The 26,062-nt window shown below is 48.0% G+C and overlaps 1 long non-coding RNA gene across 5 annotated transcripts; it reads right to left on the reverse strand.

The window, feature by feature from the left end:
• Window positions 1-16,696: 16,696 nt before the first annotated feature.
• Window positions 16,697-23,473, reverse strand: LOC146209277 (uncharacterized). Of its 5 annotated transcripts, none has more exons than XR_014706172.1 (4): window positions 23,311-23,473; window positions 21,638-21,763; window positions 21,000-21,158; window positions 16,697-17,058 (listed from the first exon to the last, which is right to left on the reverse strand). It is a non-coding gene; the product is annotated as an uncharacterized LOC146209277 (long non-coding RNA). The 5 variants fall into 5 exon arrangements; XR_014706171.1 differs by having other exon boundaries at window positions 20,992-21,158; XR_014706169.1 differs by lacking the exon at window positions 21,000-21,158 and having other exon boundaries at window positions 16,699-17,058; window positions 23,311-23,470.
• Between the last annotated feature and the right edge of the window lie 2,589 nt (window positions 23,474-26,062).

Genomic DNA, 26,062 nt, shown 5'->3' on the forward strand with positions numbered 1-26,062 from the left:
AGGGCGGCTCCACTCAAGCAGGTGGACCCAAAGCAGACAAGCTCAACTAATTAGGAGCACGATCCCTCCACTGTAGAGAGCGTGGTAGGAGGTCTGCAGGAGGACACTCCGAGGAGGCCTAATCCCCACCACAGCCAGACTCAAGTACAGGATCGAAAGGACATCCCCTGGTGATTGTAAGGCCAAGGATGAAGTGTTGGCATCAGCATCGTGCGCGCCAAGACAGGAAAGAGGTCAGAAAAGCACCCAGGTAATAATACAGCCAGAAAGAAGAAAAACAGAGAAAAAAAGGATAACAAATTGAATCACGGGACATCTTTAGAAAGTAAAGAAAAAGAAATCAACTCTAAATTATTACGAATATAATTGGAGTACAAAACTCGAAAAAAATATATAGAAGGAACTAGGATGGAAATAGAAAGAGAGAGAGAGAGAGACAAAAAAGACATAAGTAACCTTTCAAAGGAGATATATGTAGAGAAATAAAAATGGCTGCATATAATTGAAAGAATATGAAAAGGTAAGAGGATATGGATGAAATCAAATAAGAAAGTCAGCGACAGTAGTCAGGTATAGTGCTGCTTATGTGACGGACCATTTGAATTAAAATTGCAGAAGCGGCAGGATTCCTAAGAAGAATCGGGTAAAGAGACGTTGTAATGATATCAGATGAGCAAAAAGACTTTAACCGAGAAACCAAATGAGCAGTAAGGGAACAGAAGTAGTGACGGACGACATTACACATCTTTCCACAGGAACAAAGTGAGGAGGGGGATGGATGTACTTTTTTTTTAAATAAAAAGGAAATCTGCCATGCCCTGTAATTAGAGTTGTAAGCGGATTATATAACGGAACAATTTTTGGTATATTGAAAGTATCAGGTATCGAATTAAACAATTCTGTTCCACCGTTATTTTGAAGCCAAATGTGCTCCACAAAACAAGAGAAGAACGGTACAAGCGTGAACGGACACAATGTCGTGAAAGAGTAGAAGGGTGTAAGCGGCTGTACTGGACTGCGCTACCAGCTGCTTGGTCGGCTAACTCATTACCATAAATTCCAGAGTGGCCCCGGATATGGAATAACAGGAATGGAGTAAGAGACGATCGGTGCGACAGGTTCTTTTAATTGGTAATAATGGACCCCTTGCAAAAATTGTTAAGTAGGCTTTCCCACACTGCTTCTTTCCCCAAACATGGCGTCACTGGCTGCCAGAAAAACGGCGATATAGACCTGAAATCGCATATTGCTTCTACACAGATGCATTTAGTGGTAATAGGGCAGTTATGTGAATATGTTCTGATGCATAAATCATATGAATTATGGCCATAATACAATGTTTCAATACATTGCAGTTCTGCCATTAGTGGGGAATGCAGCATAGAGGTGAAGCCGACTTAACATTTATGAAAGGGGTCTATTGTGGGGTTAAACGAATTTGCTGAAGAAATGGCAGAGAGCATGGGACAGAGAATCTGTATAGAAATGAATAGGAGTAGTTCTGGGAGGGTTATCGAGTGCATTATTAACAGCAGCATTATATGCTACAAGTTCCGCTTTATATGCACTGAAAGACGACTGCAAAAAAAGGCGACAAACAAATAATATATTTTAGGTTGAGTTAAGCCCAACGAAAGTGGCGCCAGCGGAGTGATGTGCGAATGATCCATCAGTATAGATATGCAATGCGCGTTGAGAAGAGCAGAATATGGATTCCTGATAGGTAAGTTTAATAAAATGAAATATAAACTTCTGTGAGGGATGATCAGTCCAGGAATTAAACACAAGCTGTGTTTCAGAAGGGTTTTATGTAATTTTGCCGTATATATACTATAGGTTGCCGGAGTGTAAAAAGCTTGAACTCAGCCCATAACTGGTCTAGATGAATAGACAATGGAAGGACATTTGCAAGAACATGAAGTGCAGTTTTACGCGTGGTGGCGTAGGCGCCAGTAGGAGCGAGGAGTGGTATTCTTTGCAGTGACAGGACGCGATCTCTTAGTCGAGAAAGAGGACAGTGATACCACCATGCCGGGGCAGCATGTGTAATCGAGGGAAGAATGTCTTAATAATAAATTTGGCGCAAATGAGAAGGTGAAACGCGAAAGTGTAAATGAAACCAATTAAGCCGCCTGGTGGTAGAGGACAACGTTTTAATTTGCAAATAATTAATGAAGGAAAGGTACGAATCAAAAACAACCCCTAATAATGTAATATTCGGTTCGCACTTAAGAATTTGAGATCCAAGATGGATGGTGGGCTTACGTTTATGTAATGCTGAAACTCCATTATGAAATAAAACATAAGAACATTTTGGTGCGTTTAACTGAACACGATTTTCGATGCACCAATGCTAGACTACAGTTAGGACGCCAGATCTCCTTGTAGATAACTCGCGACTTGTCTTACCACCTGCAAGAATAATGGTGTCGTCAGCATAGGCCTGAATGTGGATTGGTGAAGGGACAGATATATTTAGGAAGTCGTAAAAGACAATGTTCCACAGTAATGGGGAAAGCGGCGAACCTTGTGGACTACCAAGAGATAAAGGAAACGAATCAGAACAAGAAGGAGCTTGATATGTTATATGCCAATCATGTCAGAAGGAAGCTAAAAGGGAATATATATATTTTTGGACACCGATGCTGTCTTAGAAAACGTAAAATTAAAGGGTGCCAAACACTATCAAATGCGCCTTTAAAGTCCAGAGAAATTAAAGCCACAGGTTGTTTCCGTTGTTCGTAATTCTGCAATAAATCCTGCAATTGATAAAGGGCCTGGACAGAATTTCGTAAAACCAGGAGGAGAATGACAGCAACACTGTCACACCGAGGAACAACTTGCTGCTCCGATGCTGATATGAATCACACCTGCAATGCACCCTCCGCCATTCCTAACTTCGCTCGCCACGGCCTTTTTGCACTTGACTTCATTACAGAGAGAGAGAAAATATTTCGCCAAAATAATAACGCAAGATCAGACACTCTGGAACTGTTTTAAAGGGAGGGGGGGATTTCGCATAAACTGAAAGCATATTTTACCTCTAAAGAAGAATGGGGCCATGAATAGTTAGCAAATATGCCCTTCTAAAACACTATCGCACTTCATACTTCCAAAATGCTCATTACAATACTCACTCAATATCACCAACATGATGAAAGTTCAAGCAATTCAAAAAGTTGGTTTGCGAGTTTACAGTTCACGAATCAAAAGAACGAATATACAAATACACATTCAGGGAGTTAACAAAAGGTTGTTTACGGATCCCAAAACTTGTCTTCAAATTCTTTGCAAGTGTTATGTTAGCTCAAAGGTGCCCTATTGCCGTCTGTCAAGTTTCGCCTCCACAAGCAGCCATGGCAAACGGTACTGGCCTTGTTTTGAAGAACTCCTTACTGTATCATCATTGAGCAAGCCCAGGTATACAGAAATGTTCTGTCCTGGAATGTCATCCGAGAAGACGGTTTTATAATTTTCTTTGAGATACTCCACAGTTGCTTTGCCGCTTTCACAATTCCGAGTGCGCCAAACCAGCTTATTCCCAAGAGCCTGGATTCGCTGCCTATAACAACTAAGTGTGGCAGTTTCAGTTCACCCCGTTGTTTGTAACGTCAACACCGGCACTACCAAGTAGTGAGAGGATCGATCTGCTCTGACCACGACCAAGCTGAGTTGCGTGTCGTCGTTATATTCTAGGTGCTTGCTCCGGCCACATTGTGTGAAAGGCGTCCTCGCTGAAGAAGGTGTACGACACTCCGCATTTCATCTCGAGCTACAGCAAATGGTGGTTCATGACCAGTGAGCCGCTACTTGGATAGTATGCAGAGGTTAGCAATGGTGTTAAGGTCATACCGCACTGACGAAGCTGGCTGACCTTGTTAAGTACACCAACTTGTGTAGCGGCTTGCGAAGCGTCTGCGTAGTGGCTGTGCAAATTAGAGGCCTTACCTTGCATATTTATCGTGATGCAAGGTTTTCCCTGTGTCCACGCTGGTAGCAATTAAAAGTTGTACGTAACTTCTTGAAACCGGCATGTCCGTGGATTGTGTTCGTCACAGCGCCAACGGCGGTAAACTTTTCTAAGTATTTTCAAGCTTGCCTTCATGCTGTGGCTCTGGTTTTGCAAAAGGCTTGCCTGATGCGCTGTCACTACGGGTCGCCACGTGCTTTCTAGAACGCGAGGTCCTTTCCAGCGAACCGGCGCTCTAGTGCAATGGTCACTAAGCATGACATAGTGGGGTTAACAAGCGGTAGTGATGACGCTGCTTCGACTAACTGTTCGGTGGCTGCTCTGTTCGAAGTAAGTGTTCCAAAGTCGGATTCGGCAGTCAGTTTACAGTTCTCCCTCCAACTGGTCTCGTCGTTGGAAGCGAGTCCGGCTGACTTCGAATGACCGTGTGACGTGCGCGCACAAGCTGGCCTGTTGTGCTTGCCCTCTCCGGGGCGACGGCCCATAGCTGGAAAATTCTTCTCTTAAGGAGGAGGGATTCTGACGCATGCGCCTGATAAGCTGGCCTATTGTGCTTGCCCCTTCCAAGACTACGACCTATCGTCGCCATCTGGAAGGAGGAGGAGGAGGAGGAAAAAACTTTATTAAAAAAAATGTAAACACTCCCAGGAGGACCTCTTAGTCCAGGAGCCCTCTGGCTGTTCCTTCTAGCTTAGCCCGCTCGACCAGCCGTAACTGATCTGCAGGTTGCGTGGCTAGAAGGGCAGCCTCCCAGGAGGAGGGGGTGGGGTGTTTGACGGGAGCAACGCGGATTGGATGTGGGCATTCCCATAAGTAATGGTAGAGGGTGGGTGGGGTGGCGTTGCATGTGGTGCAGTACGGTGGGAAGTCCGTGGGGTGAAATATGTGGGCAAATTGAGGAGATGGAAACGAATGTGTTTGGAGTTGTCGCCAGTACGTGCTGTCGATGTGAGAAAGCGTGGGATGTGGTGGCGGGAACGTGGCACGGCAGCCGTGGCCTAGTGGTTAGAGCGCCCGTCTCGGCTGCGGGAGGTGGTCAGTTCGAAACCCACCGCTGGACACCCACCGGTAAAAATGGGTACAAGCGTCCCCCGGCCTGGTGCTCGGCTTTTACAGGGGTGTGCGTTTGGGAGAAGCTCCGTAAACCCCGCTGCGCGCCCCTCCTCCGCAGTGGGCCCAAACCCAGTTTCGAACCTCGCAGCCTGCAAAGGTGGTTCTGTTTGTCTTGCAAAGGTACTTCCTTTGACCCTCACCTGAAGTGCTCCCTTAGAGCCTCAGCTGCAGCAGTCCTAAAAAAACAAAACGAAAAAAAAAAGGGCCACATAATGGGCTGTTGCCGCGCAAGGCGGACTTATTGTTGTCCGATGGCGGAACGAATCACTGCCACATCGGCGCAACTATCTGGGCCCAAGCATTTCCCCTTTTCCCAAGCATTTCACCCCAGAAGAGCCGAGCACCAGGCCGGGGGAAAGCTTGTACCCATTGAAAAACCGGTGGGTAACCGGCGGCACCAGGGATCGAACCCGGTACCTCCCGAATGCGAGGCGGATGCTCTACCACAAGGCCACCGCTTCGGGAGGTAGTGGGTTCGACTCCCATTGCCGGCCGGACACCCACCGGCTTTCTCAAATGGGTACAAGCCACGGCCCGGCCTGGTGCTCGGCTTACCAGGGCTCGTGGCTTGGAAAAGGAGCCCGCGCCTTCTAAGCCCAACTGTGTGAGCAGTAAAAAAAAGGGCCACATAATGGGCTGTTGCCGCGCAAGGCGGACTTATTGTTGTCCGATGGCGGAACGAATCACTGCCACATCGGCGCAACTATTTGGGCCGTGACCCCTTTTCCCAAGCATTTCACCCCAGAAGAGCCGAGCACCAGGCCGGGGGAAAGCTTGTACCCATTTAAAAACCGGTGGGTGCCCGGCGGCACCAGGGATCGAACCCGGTACCTCCCGAATGCGAGGCGGATGCTCTACCACAAGGCCACCGCTTCGGTTTGTTTTTTTAGGACTGCTGCAGCTGAGGCTCTAAGGGAGCACTTCAGGTGAGGGTCAAAGGAAGTACCTTTGCAAGACAAACAGAACCACCTTTGCAGGCTGCGAGGTTCGAAACTGGGTTTGGGCCCACTGCGGAGGAGGGGCGCGCAGCGGGGTTTACGGAGCTTCTCCCAAACGCACACCCCTGTAAAAGCCGAGCACCAGGCCGGGGGACGCTTGTACCCATTTTTACCGGTGGGTGTCCGGCGGTGGGTTTCGAACTGACCACCTCCCGCAGCCGAGACGGGCGCTCTAACCACTAGGCCTTGTGGTAGAGCATCCGCCTCGCATTCGGGAGGTACCGGGTTCGATCCCTGGTGCCGCCGGGTACCCACCGGTTATAAAATGGGTACAAGCTATCCCCCGGCCTGGTGCTCGGCTCTTCTGGGGTGAAATGCTTGGGAAAAGGGGTCACGGCCCAAATAGTTGCGCCGATGTGGCAGTGATTCGTTCCGCCATCGGACAACAATAAGTCCGCCTTGCGCGGCAACAGCCCATTATGTGGCCCTTTTTTTAGGACTGCTGCAGCTGAGGCTCTAAGGGAGCACTTCAGGTGAGGGTCAAAGGAAGTACCTTTGCAAGACAAATAGAACCACCTTTGCAGGCTGCGAGGTTCGAAACTAGGCTTGGGCCCACTGCGGAGGAGGGGCGCGCAGCGGGGTTTACGGAGCTTCTCCCAAACGCCATCTGGAAGCAGCGCTACAAAAAGCCGTTCCTCAGACGCCACGCCGATACCGGACTGCCTAGTTCTGAGAATTTAGACAACGCAAGGGGCAACGATCGGAAGTTTTCGAGATACGCCTCATTTCCCAACATCGCTGACGACATGAAGGTGTCAAAAGGCGTAATCGTGGACGGGCCAACTGCGAAGTTAGAAACGGCGGGTCGACTGCATGCTATTGGGCCAGCGATCTTAGGGCAGGAGCTCCCCACGTGAACCATAGGCTTGTCCCAATGGTACCGTTGGGTGAGGACATCGGCGGCGAAGGGATCGGCCTCAGTATCATACAGCATCGGACGTCTGAAAAAAACTTCGGGAGAGGAGACAGAGCGGAACTCGCTGGACAACGAAGTTCAAGGCTCGAATTAGTGGGAGGATAGTGAATAAGTGGCGCTTTCGATCCGCTTAGGGCATTTTCCGACCACCGACGGCGCCCTACCTGCCGCGAGATAGGAGCCTTGCACCTGCTTCAGGCCGATTCCGCTTCTATGACGAAGACGACGTCGCCCCTCCAGCCTACAGCCTCCCCGCCGCCCAGGACATGAGCCAACTACGCCCATAATCAAGAGATGGTGCAGACACTGCCGTATGGTGAGCGAGCCGTCTACCTCCTCTAGGCAATCACCTTTGTACAAAACAATTCTAGGGGCCACTAAACTGCGATGAGGCGAAAGCCTCTATCGCACAGTGATCCAAAGCCCTCCACTACGGCACCTCTTTCTCTCTGTTTTCACTCCCACCTTCGCGATGACGCGATAGCGTGTAAATTAGCCAACATATAAAGCACCTCTTTAACCGAGCCATATGAATACACCTGCGTGTCCTAGGGATAACGTGAAGGCAAGGGGACAGGCTGATTGTTGCATCATCCTCCCGTATGAAAGGAGAGGCCCGAGTTGGCAGCTCTTGCCAAACGATGTGTCAGGAAGCCCTACGTCCAGTTAGTGCTGGGCCATTCAGCAGCTAGACACCGCCTCCCACGAATCTTTTCTTTTCCTTTTCCTTCTTCTCTTCTTCTCCTTCCAGCCTTTGCATGTAACTGACGGGCGGTCAACGCCAGTATGAACGCTTAAAGGCTTTCGCCTTAATACATGTTTTTAATTCAACGGCCAGTTGTAGATGTTCATTCGCTCATTCCTCACCTCAGCACGAAGCCGATTTCGGCAACTTAATCGGTTGAAATTTGTGACCCCTGATTAGGGACGTCACAACCTCGTGTTTAAATGCTTCTTCAGTGCAGCTACGATATGCTTGGCTAGACCACAGCGCAAACGGTGTCGTTCATTGTCTCACTGCACAGCGTGAGCAAGTGGTGTTTTTTTCTTGGCGATCTCCGTGACACAGTAGCCCCAGAAGAGCCGTTGAATTCCGGTATCTATCCGAAACGTTCGAGCGTAGTCAAGATGTCGAACGGGCATTGCTTAACGCTGGACTCGGATCTGCTTCCTCGTCTGTTCTGTTGTGTCCGCCATTGAATTTAGAGCAGGTGTTTCTTGGACACAAAAAAAATTATTTGCACTCAACTCGACTGCACATATTTTGTAACACTTGCCGATACGACCCAAAAGCATCATCCATTCTGCGGGGGTCGATGGCGGAGAGAGGGACAAGGGGTGCAGGATAGGCTTCCCGCGTTACGGAGAGGAGGATAGCCCATTCCCCAAGCTAGTTCTGGTCGTTTTCCGGTTCTGGATGAGGGCGTGAGCATTATTGCCCACTCGTGTACAAACACAACACTTCCAGCCTCGCTGCGCCCAACTCCCTCCCTCCAGGCCAGCTGTCGTGACCTATGACGACATGAGAGGGGCAGTGGGCAAGAATTTAGGCTGCCGCAGAGGAGAGGTGCAGATTTAAGTACGCACCCCGGATACTTCGCCTGATATATATATATATATATATATATATATATATATATATATATATATATATATATATATATATATATATATATATATATATATATATATATATATGCAACACGCGCACAAGCAGTACCGCTGCTTCAGGCAGATCTTGGCGGCATAGTTGCAATGAAGTGCTGCGTCAGAAGCTCTATTTGTTCGCCTGAAGTCAGCGGTGCACCGCTGGAGCAACAGCGCGAAATCGCAACATCGCACCAGAACAAAAAAAAATGTTCCAAAAAAGACCCAGCTCCACAGCGGGAGAAGGCAAACAAATGGACCCTGGCCATAACGGCATCCGCTGCCTATTGATTTTACAAGGTGCGTAGAGGGATGTGTGTTTCTTGTTATGGACACTTACACTGAGTAACTCGAGGTGAAACCTATCAGCAAGACAACATTTATCGGCAGGTGTCATTGATATGTTGAGAGCATTGTTTGTCACGCTTGGACTACAACGAAAGAATGTTTCCAAGCGCCATCGTGTCGATAGAGCTAGAGCTGGGAGTTCTGAGCACGAAGCAGCATCCCAGAAGTCACATCGGCCTCCTGCTATCCGGCAATGAACGGTCAGGCAGAGCGATTGTTGGCGGAGCTAAAACTCACGCACTTAGAACTTGCGGGGTCGGTACAGTGACGCGTCGGCAGCTTTCTGTTCAAACACTACACTGCGCAGAGCACAAGACACACGTCTACGCAGCTCGTGCTTTCACGTGAGCTGTGAATATACATATCACTGCAGTCTTCCTGGAGTTGCCGCCTCAAACAAACAAGCAAGCAAGAAGACGACCTTCCGCGCTGCCGTGAAATACAAAAAGGGACAACGTCTTCGCACGCCAGTTCCAGCAAGTGTTGGCGCCAGCGGTAGTTAGACGCAATGGGAAGATGTCTGGCTGTAGATGGAGGTGTATCTATAGTTGAGTTCTCAGCACGTTCCACTCATTGAAGGCGCCGTTAACCACCATGGCACTTCGATGGCTCCCCGTAGCGGGAGCCGGGACATGTCTGCCGAATACTCACAATGAGCGAGATGCAGCCCAAGTACAGAACCAGGGAGTGCGCTTTCCTCGATCATCTCGATCTTGCAGAGAGCGCTGCTCTTCTCCCTTCCACTTCCTTTATTACTGCGCCGCTGGCCCCCGTCTTTGGATAGTACCGCCAAATGGTAGCACGTACATGTTTGGTTTGTGCTTAACGTCCCAAAGCTACTCAGGATATGAGAGACGCCGTAGTGAAGGGCTCTGGAAAGTTCGACCACCTGTGGTTCTTTAACGTGCACTGACATCGCACAGCACACGGGCGTCTTGCTTTTTGCCTCCACCGAGAAGCCGCCGCCGGGACCGGGACTCGATCTAGCATCCTTGGGCACAGTAGTCAAGCGCCCTAACCACTGCGCCACCCTGGCGGGGTTGCAGCAAACATCTGTCGTCAAGTGAAATCGAGTGTAAAGTAGTTTCCTTGTGTCCTCAAACGCATCGTTTTAGGTCAATAGCGGACATAACAGAGATATCACTTGGCCTTGTCGGAAGCTCCTTATAGTTTTTTTTTTACCGAGGTTCTCGTTAAAATAAATACCTTTTGAGATTGGAAGAGCCAAGATATCTTCTTGCATTCATAACATGTGGTGGCCTACCTTTACACCTCATTTTCTATTCCATTCTTTGATGTTTCATTTTCGACCAAAACGAAAAGCTGATGAAGAATGTTATTCGTCAAATGGATGCTAACACTACTTTGGACACCACCTTCTCTCTCCTGCTAGATCGGGAAACGGGCAGGCGACATTGCTACAGGGAGGGAAGGTCGGAAGACGACGATGGGCAGCCCTCAGTAGTAGCAATCATATTTATTTATTTACTTCTTTTATATATTCGAATACGCACGAGAAGGAACCTTGACGACTTGCAGTCGCGAGCTATTTTATTTTGTTTTGTAACGGTGCCGTACGTACAGGTTGAAATGGTTTGGTTTGCATGTATGTGCGATTTTGCGTCCCAAAGTGACTCAGGCTATGATAGACGCCATACAGGCTGAAATGGTTCTCTACTTTCATGTTGCGAACGCTGTGGGAAGGATAGGGTCTGTCCCTTTGTAATTTTTGAGATCAGGAAGAAGAGATAATTTCTAATAAGAGCTATAATATTCGGCTACCAGTCGAAAATTTTTCTATGGAACCGCTCTGGAATGTGTAGAATTCTCCGCGGAGAAGAGGAGCAGGTCCGAGGGGCGTGACGTCAGAGCTGCGCTGCCGGGTGCAGCCGACGCTGCCGCGCGGTTATGCGCATGCGCGGCAACCATGGAGGAGCAGCTGGCGGACCGGCGCAGCGGGAGTTGCGCGCCCACACCGCCATTGGAGCTGAGCTTGACGTCACGCTGATGCCACGAGCTAGCTATGCGCAAGACTGCGCATGCCCAACAGCGTGTAGGATGGATGGAAACAACTTTATTTAATAAAAAAAGTCTTCCAGGGTGGTCCCCTACTAGTACAGGAGTCCACGGGCTTTTGCTACATAGAGCCCGATCTACCAGCCATTTCTGACCGGCGGGTTGAGCTGTCCGCAAAGCAGCCTCCCAGGAAGAAAAGGTGGGATGGGGGATGGGGGGCACTGCCTGGGGGGAAGGACATTCCCACAGGTAGTGGAAAAGTGAGGATTTGGGCTCGCCACAGGTGTCGCAGTGAGGGGGCAAGCCAGGGTGAAGGCATGAGAGACGGTAGGGGGAAAGGAAACAATCCGTCTGTAATTGTCGCCATGTAGCACTGGATAAGGGTGACAAGGTGCTGTGGGGTGGTGGCAGTGTCATGCGGTTGTGTTTGTAGAATGTGGTGTTTTGGTGGCATACCGATGCGGCCTCCTGCGCGGAGTTGGGTGCCTGATCATCCGGGGCTCGGGTAGAGAGTTTTCGAGCCAGCGCATGAACGCGCTCTTTACCGGGGATCGAGGCATGCCCTGGGATCCACGTTAGATTAACCGTTCGGTCGAGAGAGGTGGCGGTGGCAAGAATGTGATGCGCGGCCGGTGTCGCCACGCCGTTTAGGTAGTGGCCGTATGCCGCCTGAGAATCTGTACAAATTTCGGTGATGTCTTTGTCAATGGCTGAATGGGCAAGCGCGAGAGCGATGGCGGCTTCTTCCGCTTCTGCAGGCGAATTAGTTCGGATAGTGGCGGCGGCCCCCACTCTGCCATCTTCGTAGGCAGCGACTGCAGTGAAAAATCCTACTTTAGAATTCCTTGTCGCGTCGACATAGAGGATATCAGAGCGGTTGCGATATCTTTTGGTGTAATAGCTGGCTCTAACTTTCCGCCTTCCCTGATAAAGGCAAGCGCCCATGTTGCGTGGTAGGGGCTTCTGGTATATGTGATCCTGCTAGCCCGGAGAGATCATGGAAGGTGTAGCACTTGCTGGGGTGGCGATGGGTGGATTGAGATGGAGTTGTCGCAGTAGGCATTGTCCTCTTTCCGTGCGACTCAGGCGGACTAATTGGTTGGTGCGTCGAGCTTCTATTAATTCGTTCACGGTATTGTGAGTACCAGTGGCCAGCAGACGTTCTGTGCAAACCGTCCGTGGAAGACGTAGGGCGGAGGTTACGGCCATGCGCATTAGGATGTCCGCCTGCTCTGTTTGGCGCTGAGTGAGTATATGATATGGGAGGAGGTATGTGATTCGGCTAATGATTAATGCATTAGTCATATTGAGGGTTTCGCGTTCCGACAGCCCATGGTTGCGCGCAGCCACACGCCTGATTAGTCCAGCAACCTGCTTGGTCTGTCTTTGCAAGAGTTGAAGGGGGGGGGGGCGGTTGCATCAAGTGCGTTGTTAATGAGAAGGCCGAGAATCTTCATCTGAGACACAATGGGCACTGGGTTTCCGTACATGTGAAGTTCAATGGGGGGATCTTCGGGTATGGGTTTAAGCTGCAATAGTTCCGATTTAGTTGGGGAGCACCGGAGGCCTGTGTTTTCTAGATAGGTGTTGGTGATGTCTATGGCAGACTGCAAGATATCCTGGGCTGTTCCAAGGGATCCGCCTGTTGTCCAGAGGGTTATCATCTGCATATATGGCTGTGTGGATAGCAGCAAGGGCTTTTGCTTATAGCGCGAGGGCCACGTTAAAAAGTAGCGGTGATAGGACCGCCCCTTGAGGTGTTCAACGGTTAGGCAGGGGGAAATGCTGGGAGGCAATATCCCCAAGGTAAAGTTGTGGTAAAGGCCCGAACATAAAGTAAAGGCCCGAACATACTGCCATATGCGCGTGCCGCAGCCCGTGGTGGCTAATGTCGTCAGGACATGGTCATGGCTTATCGTGTCGAATGCCTTGTGAATATCCAGGGCCAGTATGGTGCGCATAGAGGCTGTACGGCGCTTAGTGTGTAAGAGAGACTCTTTAAGGGCGAGAAGTACGTCTTGTGCCTAAAGGTTTGGGCGGAATCCAAATTGAACATGGGAGAGAAAGCCTGTTGCTTCTATGAACGCTTGCAGACGATTGAGAATGATATGCTCGAAGAGCTTGCCGACACAACTCGTTAAGGATATAGGGCGCAGGTTTTCAAGAGAGGGATTTGCCCGGTTTGGGTACAAATCGCATGCTAGCGTAGGTCCAGGTTGATGGGAGCGTCCCAGCGTGCCAGTGGTTATTAAAGCGTTCCGTGAGTTCCTGGAGAGAGACTTCGTCCAGATTGAGTAATGCCTTGTACGGCGGAGGTGGACTTAGTGGATCTGCTGACAGCGTGTATAAACATAAATGAGACACGGCGGCCGCAGCACAGTCGTTTTGCTTGGAGAAGGAGAATCGGGCCACTGCTCAACGGCGGCATTGTCAGGAGAAGCTCAGTTCCTCGGATCCAGTAGATGTCGCCTGGTAATTGGCCATTCAGCACAGAAAGAATGAATACCGAAATGACAAGCGAGCAGAAGAGACGCCTGAACAGAGAGAAGAACGTCTCGCCAAGCGGAGACGCCGGATGCAGAGCGTAACAGGCGGCGCATAGCAGCTCAAATTAAGCCTTCGGAAGATCAAGGGGAACCGACGACAGCGATCACCGAGTCGTCTTTCGTTCTGTGCATTAAATTAAAAAAATGTGTGATGACCAATGTCTCTTCATTGCTAATCAATATAAGCTCAACGATAGGCTCGGCAACATACCGAAAGCAGAGGAAAGTAGCTCTCGCTACATATATCCTGGCGTAGCCGAGATAAGCCACTGGCATTTTTTTTTTTTTATACAGCCGCTTCGTCCAATTAATCTATGGGCAAGCGGCCAGTGTCCTCCGTGCAATCACTGCCGCCGCTGGGGTGACTTAGCAACTGACTCGCTCACGAGCACAGTACTACCGTTGCTGTTCTTATAACAGGCGTTGAGTTCCCAAGACGTAAGATCATAACAGCTCAAGGTACCTGGCGCGCGTATCTGTGTATGTTCAGTTTAACTTCATTTGTGCCATTTATACCTCTCCTTTGTAATCTGGGACTGATGTAGAGTACTATATCATCCGCAGTGGCTATCATAGTTGGCATGTTGTTTCTCAGTAAGAAAATTACCGCGCACTTAAATTAAAACGTGGGTAAAACAAAGATGCTTCAAACACAAATAATTAAAAATACGGATGCTATTTTTCTTATTGTTGACTGTCGTTTTCGCTTTTTATTCTATTAGCTTACTCTGAAAAAACTCTGAAATTACAAAGAAAAACTGAGTAATACAAAACTAAATTATTCAGCAAAAAATGTATGCAAAACCAAAGGTAAAAGCCGACACGATATTATGAACTGTCACGTAGTGGTGACAATCCCCGTTGTCGACAAATGAAGAGGCTTGAACTTCACTTGAATAAACTCTTCTTCTTTTTTTTTTTTTTGCTAATGCGCCAGCAAAAACATTAAGCAATCGGCGGCGGCGATAGCTTAAATCGTGATCAGCAGTCGTCAAACAAAGAATTCCCGTCGAACCCGTCAACGCTTAATTTAAAGGCGGCAAAGAAACATCTAGATAATGCCGCAAACGGTTTATCAGCCTTTATGAATTCGGACCTGAGCTACCTTAAAGCCGTCTAGTAAGAAATCTATATCCAGATGTTTTGTATAAATAAGATACAGATATTGTGAAATAGGACGAGCCCAGCGCTTTGGTAAACGAGGTGATATGCCTTCTGCACCGCATGCCTTTGTTTCATCTATATTCTGTAGTAGCACTGCATTCCATCTTACACTTCAACTGGTCAAATATACGGTGCATAACTTGTGTACTGTCGATAATTTCTCATATCCTTAGGTGAAAGAAGAAGCTTAAAGTAGTTTATTAAAACAAGTTGCTTTTTCTATGTAATCTGATATGATCTGATTATTAAAAGTGATTTCACCTACTCCAGCTGAATCTGATCCGCGCACTCCCTTATGTAGTGCCAAAGAAATTCAAGAATTTCCTTCATTTTTGTCCATTTGAAAATACTATTTCTTTAGCACTTTTGATTTTTAACTTGTAGTCACGCGTTAGTTCAAGTAATCTTTCGAAATGATAGTCGCTCTTTGTTCCTTAAATCTGAGAGACGCACGCCTTCTTTTTCTTATCATTCTGACAATACTGGACGTCCCCTATGGCTTTTTAAGCTCCTCCAGTCTAGACGAGTCTATACTCGGCATGTGTGCGTCCCGAAATTCAAATAGTTTCTTCACAAATAAACGCCGTAATCCGTGAACATCACACTCATCATAAAAGATGTCCGAAGACTTCTCCGCACAGTGCGGACAACTGCCCGTGAAGGAAGGATTAAAATGTTTTAGTGCTGCCGGGCACAGCAGTGTTGGTATACAGACGGAGTAGAAGCCACTCCTCCGTCTTAGATTGACCTTTACTCGGGCGAAGGTAAAGGCTATGGCAAGATTGATAATAAAAAAAATAATGTCTTTAAAAGAATACGCGGGTTCGAATATGAGATCCTTATCTAGGGGGTCGAGATGGGAAGCCCGGATAGAAAGCGCGCGGGCGGCGGCGTCGGCTGCCTCATTCCCTTCGAGACCCGTATGAGCAGGAGCCCATACTATTTTCCGGTAAGCGGGGTAGGCTAAGTATGGCGCCCAGCCTTGCTCGACGTTCCGACAGGCCCATCGCGAGTCGGAGATAATTATTTTGGAACAAGTGTGGGTAGCTGCCAGCCCAATGGCGACCTCCTCCGCCTGAGCTATATTGGCTATATCACGGGCGCGAAATGTAAGCCCGTTAACAGTTTTGAACTGGTGGACCACTGTGGCCGCATACCATCCCCCATGGTGCGGGCCAGAGGCGTCCTCGCAATAAATGCCAGGTTTCGATACATAATGGCGGCACAGGGCTTCCACCCGCGTCAGGCGCCGGCCATTGTGGTCTTCACGTGTCATGTTTTTAGGAAGAGGGCGTACGTGGAGGGCGCATCTCCACTCGAAAGGGAGGCGTACACGATCTTCCATAAGGGTGGTATGTTGGATGTGTAGCCGGGCAAGGAGGCGGCGACCCGACAGTGTCTTAGAAAGACGTGTGTATTTGTTGGTTAAGTGAGCCTCTCGGATCTCCCGGAACGTATTCACCATGCCCAGGCCCACCCAGACGGCCATAGACGTCCGACGGTCGACCGACGGACGCCCGTTTTCGGACCTTCGGACATCCGACGGAAGTCCGGTTATGTTCGATATACGTACAGCGGACGTCCGTCGGACTATCGTTCGTGGATCCGGATCGCGTCCCACGGACGTCCGACGGGCAGCCGGAGGCGGACATTCGGACGTTTCCCGGAACTTGACTGCAGGGCCCACTATTGGTGTAAAAACTTACCAATAACATTCGTGTAAAGCTCAGCAAGCATGTGCCATGGAAATTTCAGTCACGTACTAGTGCTCAATGCCTTTGTCGTGAGAGTAAAGCAGACAATAGAATATGCAACAAGTTCAAGTTTCCTGTTGTCTGCTTTACTTTCACACACAAAGCACTGAACAGCAGTGTGCAATCAAAACTTCCATCAGAGGCACATATGCTTGCTGAGCTTTACACAAATGCACCATTCCTGAAAACATGCGAAGTGCATAGGCATACCAGAATGCGAGGTTGTAAAAAAGCATTTTTTTTTTGCTTTATTGCAAAAACTGCATGCATAAATAGTCTACACTAAAAAAATATCGATGTTAAGGAATGGCACGGTAAAATGCAGGCCAACTGGAGTATTAAGAATCTACTTGAATAATTTTTTTTAATTATCCTTGGCCGTGACAGCTCTTCCCTTGGGGAGGTGGTGGAGGAAAAGGTATTTATTGAAACCTAATATTTCGGAATTAGCGAGGAGATGATCGAGTTCTCTGTGGGCGGCCTCCGCAGGCCGGGATTCCAGGAGCAGTTACTATCCTGTGCATTTGCTCGATCAGCTGTTGCTGGTCTTTCAGGCTTAAGATGGAAAGAGCAGGTTGGGCTCCTCCTGCAATAGAAGGGAAAATGAAATTCAAGTTATCTGTGCTGAACTTTGATTACACATCTCCAAGGGCAACTGCCAGTTTCTCTCAATTGCTTTTTCCAGATGGCACTGTACGCATGCATCTCCATTCAGAACTGTCACATACTATATAGAAAGGTCATATAACTGCAGCAAAACCCATGCAGAATAACAAAAGATACAAATGTAGTTTGACCAGAACCTGGCATTCAGTATTTTAATGTTTTTATGTCGTCTCTTTGAACATGCCACTCTGACCAAACATAGCATGTTATGCTTGCTGCTATGCGCCCTCAGCAATGCCCAAGACATGGAGTGCACATGCAGAGAAACTAAGCATAAAAGATGCTGTATATGAACATAAAGCACAGCCAGAGCATTGCAGTATTACACAGGTACGCATTGGCGGCAGAAACCTGCATTTTGAGCGGTTTAACAGGCAGATTTCTAAAGTCATTGTTCCTGCTTTGAAAAGAAGTGATCAATAATAACATCATTTAAAATTGTTACCTTTTTGTTCTGTAAACTGCACATTTCGCTGGTTTCCATGTACCCTCTACCGAAGACATTCCCTGGGCGTGTCAGGGGTATATCGACATCAACATCTAGGCTACAAGCGTCTAGAAAGCGTCTCCTTAGAGCAGCTGCGACGAAGTAACTTATCTGATAACATGCAAGCTGCTGCAGCAGAATAAAGACAGACATTTGACATGTGGCTAAAGCCCAATGTGGAAGCATAGCCCTCTGCAGTGATTGCGCAGTGTTCATGCTTCTACAAGAGTTAAAAGTAAAAGTAAAGTTATTTGTTTACCCACATCGCAATATGTGACATTACAATAGCAAGGCTTATAGTTACACAAAACACAAAAAGCTGACAACCACAAGTTCCTGATGTATTACCAGCAGCATGCAGCATGGATGTTAGTTACTGAAATATGGTTGCATAATTCTGGCAACCAGCTGTGCATGTATGTCATGGATTTCTCAACTACGCACAACAAATTACAAAAAAATAATGGACTTTATATATGCAGCCAGCTGTTCACAAGAAACACTAGCTTTTTTATGGGGAAGGTAGTGGGCGCCAAAGAAACTGCCCCTGTAAAGGCGCCTAATTTGCCCCTATGTAATATCGGGGACAAAAGTGTGTGGACTACACAAACTGCTATCAAAGCACATAACTTTCACATCGACCAGGAAACTCGGACCACACTTGTCAATGTGAAAGTTGAACGTTAGTTCTTTCATGTGTGCAAGAGAAATAAGGTCACAATTCGTTTACATCACGATTCTAGTCCAAAATCTCCAGACATACTGTCCAGAGACTTTCGCCCCCGCAGTATAAGCCACCACTTGGGTAAGAGATTAGTAAAAGAAGTGTATAAAAGACATTAGTGCTGCTGGACAGCCTAGCTATAAAAATGGTATTGACATTGGAGTACTGCCTTAAGGCGGGGCCTAGGGCATTACAAAAGCAAGAGTTAATGTCCGCTGGTCCTCATTTGAACGAACAAAAAGAGGGGGGGTGGGGAAGAAATCTACCTCAACTACATGTTTTGAGTGACACCAAGCCGCAGTTAGCATTAAAGATATCACACAGTTTTGTGAAAGATTTGGGAGTGCTTTGCTGCTTTCTTACAGGATTGGACAAAAGAGCTCACCATCTTCAGAAAGGCATGTTATATAGAAATGAAAATAGTGAATTTACTGCATCTGGCCACAACAACTTGCACACGGAGAGGAAGATGAACTGAAAATTTTATACATGAATGTACGTATTTACAACAGGTGAAACAATGACCATGATCTATGCTGAAGAGGAATGAGATCCAAATCAAGCTCAGAACGAGTTCTCCAGGCCCTCGGGGCCGTTTCATTAACTTCGGGACTCTGCCCAGATTTCTCATCCCCAATGACAACGAACTCACACATGACTGGCTAACAAACATTTTGGCATGTCTTTCCACTTTCATAAGGTTCTTCACCCTCTCCCTAATACAAGCAATGCAAAAAGGACAACAAATTCGTTTCACAACAAACGGAATTTAGAGAATGGACCTCGAAATGATTGGCTCACTAGGTCACATGCCAAACTCTCTCCCCTAGGAAATAAAAAAAGAAAAAAAAAATTAGAACCCATTAAAACGGTGTTCCACGTGCGCAACCATTGCCCAAAGCTTGCATCCTTGGCGGCTCTTTTTACAGGGCAATTATTGCAATTATTGGCGTCCGAGTCAGCACCATTGCGGACCACATCAGAAGAGCCAACCCACATCCTTCCGCTCCGCATCATACCGTCACTGTTACACACTTGCCCTTTCTCAACGCCGCCATCTCCCACCATTGTTGACATCCAGGGTTGGAATCCTCAACGAGACCCCCCTCAGCGCACCTGAACTGAATAATTGTCACTTTTGTGGGCTCCCCAACAAGGAAGAGGGCCTTACACCCTTCAAATTGAGTGTTTTTTCTTTGAACGATAAGCAGTTCTTCCAAAAGAGGTGCGCGTTTCAAAGTTGTGCTGCCTCCGGGTGATGGGTCCAGTCAGCGTACTAAGGACCCCTTAGTTGGTGTATACTGTTCGTAAAGCTCCTTAAATAAAAATGAGCCCCCTACATGACGCAGCAACGAGAACTGCCTGTCCCCGCGTCTTCGAGTGCGACAGCAAAGTCCTCAGAAGAAGGGACTTCTTTCCATCTCTGCCTACGTTTCCATTAAGCACTGTAGCTACTGTAGCTGCCTCTCTGTGCGCATCTCCCCGCCTCCTGCCCGAGGGCAAGTGGGAGACGGCCGCAGCTGGGCATTGAACAAGTGACCCAAAAAGAGTAGACTGTAATAATGATGCCTAGCATACCCACCGATCCCTTACAGAAATCATTAAAAGAATGAAAGCAACACATCAGATAACGCTACAATGTTTCTAAGTGCAAAGTCGACAACTACAAGTATTATATAAATATATTGTACATCTCTGCACATTAAATAGACAGAAACAGTGCAGAGTAAACTAATAACTCAGTGTCTGGCAACACTATTAAAAGGGGATAAAGGCCACGGGGGGCTACGATTATTAGTACCGTTTTGCCTTTAAACTACAATAACATACTTGTTGCAAGCTTAAAATCAGATTCACACCTGCCCCACCCACAGCAATGGAACACACATCTGACTCAAGTCTGCAGAGAAAGAGCAATCTAGACTACTACAGACTATTACAGACAGGTTGTTTTTCTGGCATTTCTGATGGTGAAGAATCTGACTTGTCAGTAGCATGTATATGAATAACAATCCTATGGCAGTAAATGCACCAGATTATCTGGAGTGGCTTTTCTTTGCTGACCACATATGAGGTGAGCTATAATTTATCCAACTTGGCCTAGCTTTATTCTATGAATAACAAAGCTATAGCAGGTACACAGTCGCCCACTCTTAGGCTGAACATGCGAGTGCGTGGCATGCACTTTTCGAGATGCCACTGCATCCATCGCAGCCGCACACCGTAGCGAAGAGGCAGACAGCGTGAAGTACCAGCCTCTAGTCCCTCTACCGCCACTGGGGTTCCAAACTAGGGACCCCTTGTTTTTGTCAGGACAGGCCCCCCCAGGGTCAGCTAGTGCGTAACCTCCTGTATTTGTATCTGATGGAAATGTTTTCCACCACCACCCACAATACGCAGCTGCGCATCATAGCAGATGTGAAGCAACAGCTCCTGGTCCTTCTACGCATAAGCCACTTTGCCTTGATGCATGCCTGCGCACCATAGTAAAGAGGCAGACGACATGACGCAGCAGCTCATGGTACCTTTACACATGAGCCCCCCCCACTGTACTTCGATACGCACCATAGCAAATATACAGACTACGCCACACAGCAGCTCCTGGTCCCTCTATGCATAAGCCATTTTGCCTCAATACGCACCTGCGTACCTGAGCGAAGAGGCAGACGTGAAGCTGCAGCTCCTGGGCCCTCCATGCACAAGCCACTTAGCATCAATGCACGGTTGTGCACTGTAGTAAAGAGGCGAAGGACGTTAAGCAGCAGCTCCTGGTCCCTCTACACATCAGCCATTTTGCCTCGATGCGCATCTGCACACCGTAACAAACAGCCAGATGTGACAAAGAAGCTCCTGGTTTTTCTACACATAAACCACTTTGCCTCAATGCACGTCTGCACACCCGAGCAAAGAGGCAGATGACGTGAAGCTGGAGCGACTGGTCCCTCTACGCACAAGCCACTTATCCTTGATGCATGGCTGTGACGGATGCATTGCTATTTTGCAAACTGCATGCCACACCTTCCCATTCAAGCTAGGAGTGGACGACTGTGTAAACGTAAAATAATGGTTATTTACTTCAATGGACAATGACAAAAAGTAACATGGTGGACAATGTAAAAAGAATTTGCTGCATAAAGTTTGATGAAACCAGTTCTACATCCTACATGTAAACAAGCTAAAACCTGTCGAAGGGATGTCCTGTGTGTTTAAAATCATCACGCTCAAACAACTTCAACACTGACAATCATGATTCAATAATAATAATATAGATAATGATACAATACTCACTTTTAGCCATACCAAAGAAATGAGAATGCAAAGGAATGTTGCTGTTTTTCCCCCGTGGATGACAGTTTTCCATGCTCAAAGTGCTGCTTCCTGTTGGCCTATGAAATCGGCTACAGCAAATGGCATCTGAAAAATTTTTGGAAGCCTTATGCTAGTCTTCAACGAGAAAAGCATTGCCATACAGAAGCAGAACACAAATATTTTTACAACACACTAAAAGCATCAACTGCGGTGCTGTTTTTAGAATGACTAGGTACAGGTTTTGCAGTAGCAAGCCAAATGTTAGCCTTCAATAAGGAAAGCATTCCCATACAGAAACAGAACACAAAAACTTTTACAACACATTAAAAGCATCAATTGCACAAATGTTTGTAAGATGACTAGGTACAGGTTTCTGCTATAGCCCACATCATGTGACCGGCGGTTATCAGAAGCCTTGTATGTGAGCATGATGCCCTAGATTCAATTTATGGCTATCACTGCATTAACAAGCATGGGTTTAAAGCTACTTTAATATGATAATCTAAGAACATGGTAAGAGCTTTCAGTGCAAGACATAAGCTCAGTATCATGCACTATAAGGTGCTGCATGGCTCTAGTGTAGCTTTGGCATTATCTCGCTGTCAATAATGCAGTGAAGTTCTTAGGAGCCTTTGAATATCTATAAGGACAAAGCAACAGCAATTTTGTTTTCATCTCACTTTTGCTCAGCTCGTTTTTTTTTTTTTTTTTTTTTTTTTTTTGAGCCCGCGGCTTGCATGGCCTCCCAGTATACCTGTTTTGCGTAAAAGAAGGCGTTGCAGGCACCAGAGCTCACAGCCCAACTGTATCGCGGCGGCGGTATGTCAAATTCGTGCCAGAACAGCGCAGAACAACGGGTCAAGAAAAAGACAAGTGCTGACTTTTTTTTTTTTTTTTTTCTCTCATCTCCTTGTCCGGTTGTTCTGCGCGGTTCGGTCCCACAAGCATAACCAACATGCGCAAGGTGCCAAAATAGAAGCCTGGGCGAGTTGGTATGTATACATTCTAAAACAGCGCAAAAGAACAGGGACGAGAGAACGAAACGTGTTGTACGTTTCGAGAAAGCGCTCGTGTTGTAGTACGTTTCGTTCTTTCGTCCCTGTTCTTTTGCGCTGTTTTAGAATGCGCAAGGTGCTGTCCTGGTTTGTCAAAGCTGAAGGAGAGTACTAAACCTTTAGTTATTTAGTAGCTACAGCCGTTCCTTCTAGAAACTGTAGTTGCCGTAAAGCGCAAGAGAGAAAGATCAGCGGCTGTCCATTAAAAAATAAAATAAAAACCTCGCGACGTTTTCACAAGTGTAGGCATGTCGCACGATAGGCTCGAGTGCATAAGTTTTCTCGTATAGTTTTTACAACTCAGCACGTTGCGCATGGTTAACAAATTAACTCCTTTAAAGCTCGGGCAGGCACTCCTTTATCAGAGACAGAGAAGTTGCGCGGCTTACTGGCGCAGCGTCCAGTAATGCCGAGAAAGATGGCCCTCAGACTTGAGGCTGCACTTTAGTTAGTCGGCGCGGAGCCATCCTGTCAGTCTCGCCTAAAACACTCGACCGTTCGGCTGCTCTACAGAGCTGTTTCCTTACCCAAAAGCTCAGCACCATCGGTGCATCGAAAAGTTCCACTAAAGAAACAAAAGTTCGTTGAAATACTTACTTTGGAATCGGCGGGTGAACAAAGTGTGCCAGCCGCACCAAGCCACAGCAAAAACAATGCTAGCAGTGCATTACAGCCGTAGGTATTTGTAACTGCGCAGAAAATGCAGAACACGGAAACGTGAAGCCATCTTCCATGACTAAACTTCAACTTGTCAGGTGGATTGGATTGGCTCATTTCAGATTTTTTTGAAGATAGGTTCGGTTTCGTTCTTTTTGAGCTTGCTGCTTGCTGCGTCTATTCAGCCACTGATTAAAATTTCACCGAAGCATCACGATAGAAAAATGTTTAATGGTCATTTAACTTTTCATCAAAAATTTTTGATGGAAGAATTCAACGGTGAAACATGCGGAAAATAAAAAAATCTGTTTAATGGAAACGCTTTCTATCGCATCGATTCGCTCTGGTATCATATAATGCAGACTTGACGGCATTACTGATTTATACGCAGTTCAGACGAGCTCGACGACTACAAACTATATCATAGCTGTGTAAAAGCAAATCCAGTGGCGGACGTACGGCGGCTGTCCGCTGGGCGAACGGATTCGACCATCCGCTTTCGTACGTACGCCGGAATTCCGGCGGACGTCCGAAATCGGCCGCCGAGTTGCGGCCGAGTTCGGTTGTCCGTCGGACGTCAGTGGCCGTCTGGGCAGTAGACGCTGGTTGGAGGTGTTCACGGGGAGATCGAGGGCTCTCTTAAACATTTTGCGCAGGATGACTTCGAGTGCATCCTCGTCTTGTTTCCGAAGGTAGAGTTAAGGAGTCGAATACAGGATTCGACTAGGTCACGAATGCATGCACCAGCCTCAAGGCGTCTTTGCACCGCACCCCCCCCCCCCCCCCCCTTTGTTTGTTAGAAACCCGGCGGACCATGCGGCCTACCTGGTCCCTCACCTTACGGAGCTTCGCCAAGGTAGTGTCCGATCGTCTATGTTGATGAATGAAGAGCCCCAGTACCCGGAATTCTGTGAGTTCATGAATTGGTCCTGTTTCCAAAGAGCACAATTTTGGCCGTACACTTTGTTGAGGGGCGTATGCGTACAAATTCAGATTTTTTATGGGAGCATTGAAGGCCGCAGCGGCGAGCATAACGGTCCACTACGGTTCCCGCTTGCTGCATGGTTGACCTCAATATCTCCAAGGGAACCTTGCGTGGCCCACAGGGTGATGTCATCGGCATACAGCGCATGCTGCACACCAGCGACAGCACCCTACTGGGCCGGCAGGTGCATCATAGCCAGATTGGATAAGAGAGGAGACAGCACTGCACCCTGTGGTGTTCCTCAGAGGTTCCAAGCTGTAACGGGCCATGTTCGGTGTCCTGGATTTTAATGTGGGTTGGCGATCTGTCAAAAATTGTCGAATGCATCTGAATGCGTTGCGTCCGCAGCCGGTTTGTGAAAGATGAGTGAGTATTACCTCATGAATAAAGTTGTCGAAGGCTCCTTTCAAGTCTAAGGCCAGTATGACCCTGTCGTTTTGGGGCATTCGACCGGGTCAAGGACGTCCCGATTAAGTTGGTTGGTCGGTCGGTCGGTCGGTCGGTCGGTCGGTTGGTTGGTTTGTGGGGTTTAACGTCCCAAAGCGACTCAGGCTATGAGAGACGCCGTAGTGGAGGACTCCGGAAATTTCGACCACCTGAGGTTCTTTAACGTGCACTGACATCGCACAGCACACGGACGCCACTCCGTTTCGCCTCCAACGAAACGCAGCCGCCGAGGCCGGGATTCGATCCCGCTTCCTTTGTAGCAGAACATCTTGTGTGGACCTGTTCGGGCTAAATCCGAACACAGAGTCTGCGAAGATGTGTTGATTTTTCATGAACTCGGACAACCTGTTACGCACCATCGTCTCCATTAGTTTTCCCGCACACGAGGTTAGAGAGATGAGGCGAAGGTTGTCCGTTGTTGATGGCCTTGCCAGCTTTTGGAATGAAAGTGACCAGAGCTACGGAGCGGCCACGCAGCCCTCGAGGGCTCGCATGCAGACGGTGGTGTGCGAGCACAGAGAGAGAGAGAGAAAAGCGTGAGTTGCGCTCCTGTCTGGTGACCGCGAAGCGCGCGCTGACAAGTGACAACAGATGCCGTATTTTTTTGAAGCGAAAAGCTTCATTGGCTAGTCAACACCGTGTCTGGCGTGCGGGTGATCACTTTTAGCCACAGCTGCGCATGCGCGAACTCGCTCAATGACGTCACTAGGAGAGACGCAGGTGTTTGAAGGGAAAAGCTTCACTACGAGGATCACTGCCGAGCTCCGAGTATGCCGTATGCCGCGACGTCACAGCCAAGGCCAAATGCGCAGCCCCCTCACCAAGCTCTGCCGGCGTTGCCTAGCAACGTTTAAGAGGTGTGTGACTCTTCCTCATTAATAAAGAAATCCATCCGGGAATTAAACCTCCATCCCATGGATCCCCAGCCGAGTGCTTTACCGCTGATGTTATTGTTGTGGCTGTAGGAAGAAGGAAAAGAAAATGCACAGGCCTGCAACTGGCTCTGTAGGTGAGCCACCTCCGCTGCCTCTTGCGGACAGAAGAGAAAATTAAAATTGGTTCAAAGGAAGGGAAAGGCGCAGTATCTGTCACACTTGCTCTGTGGACACCTGAACCGCGCCGTAAGAGAAGGGAGGAAGGGGGAGTGAAAGTGGAAAGAGATAAAGGGGAGGCGTAGTGGAGGGCTCGGGTTAATTTCGACCACCTGGGGATCTTTAACGTGCGCTGACATCGCACAGCTCACGGACACCACTTCGTTTC

This window comes from Amblyomma maculatum, chromosome 1, assembly GCF_055883805.1.
Source record: "Amblyomma maculatum isolate TAMU_Amacu chromosome 1, ASM5588380v1, whole genome shotgun sequence".
Taxonomy (NCBI): Eukaryota; Metazoa; Arthropoda; class Arachnida; order Ixodida; family Ixodidae; genus Amblyomma; species Amblyomma maculatum.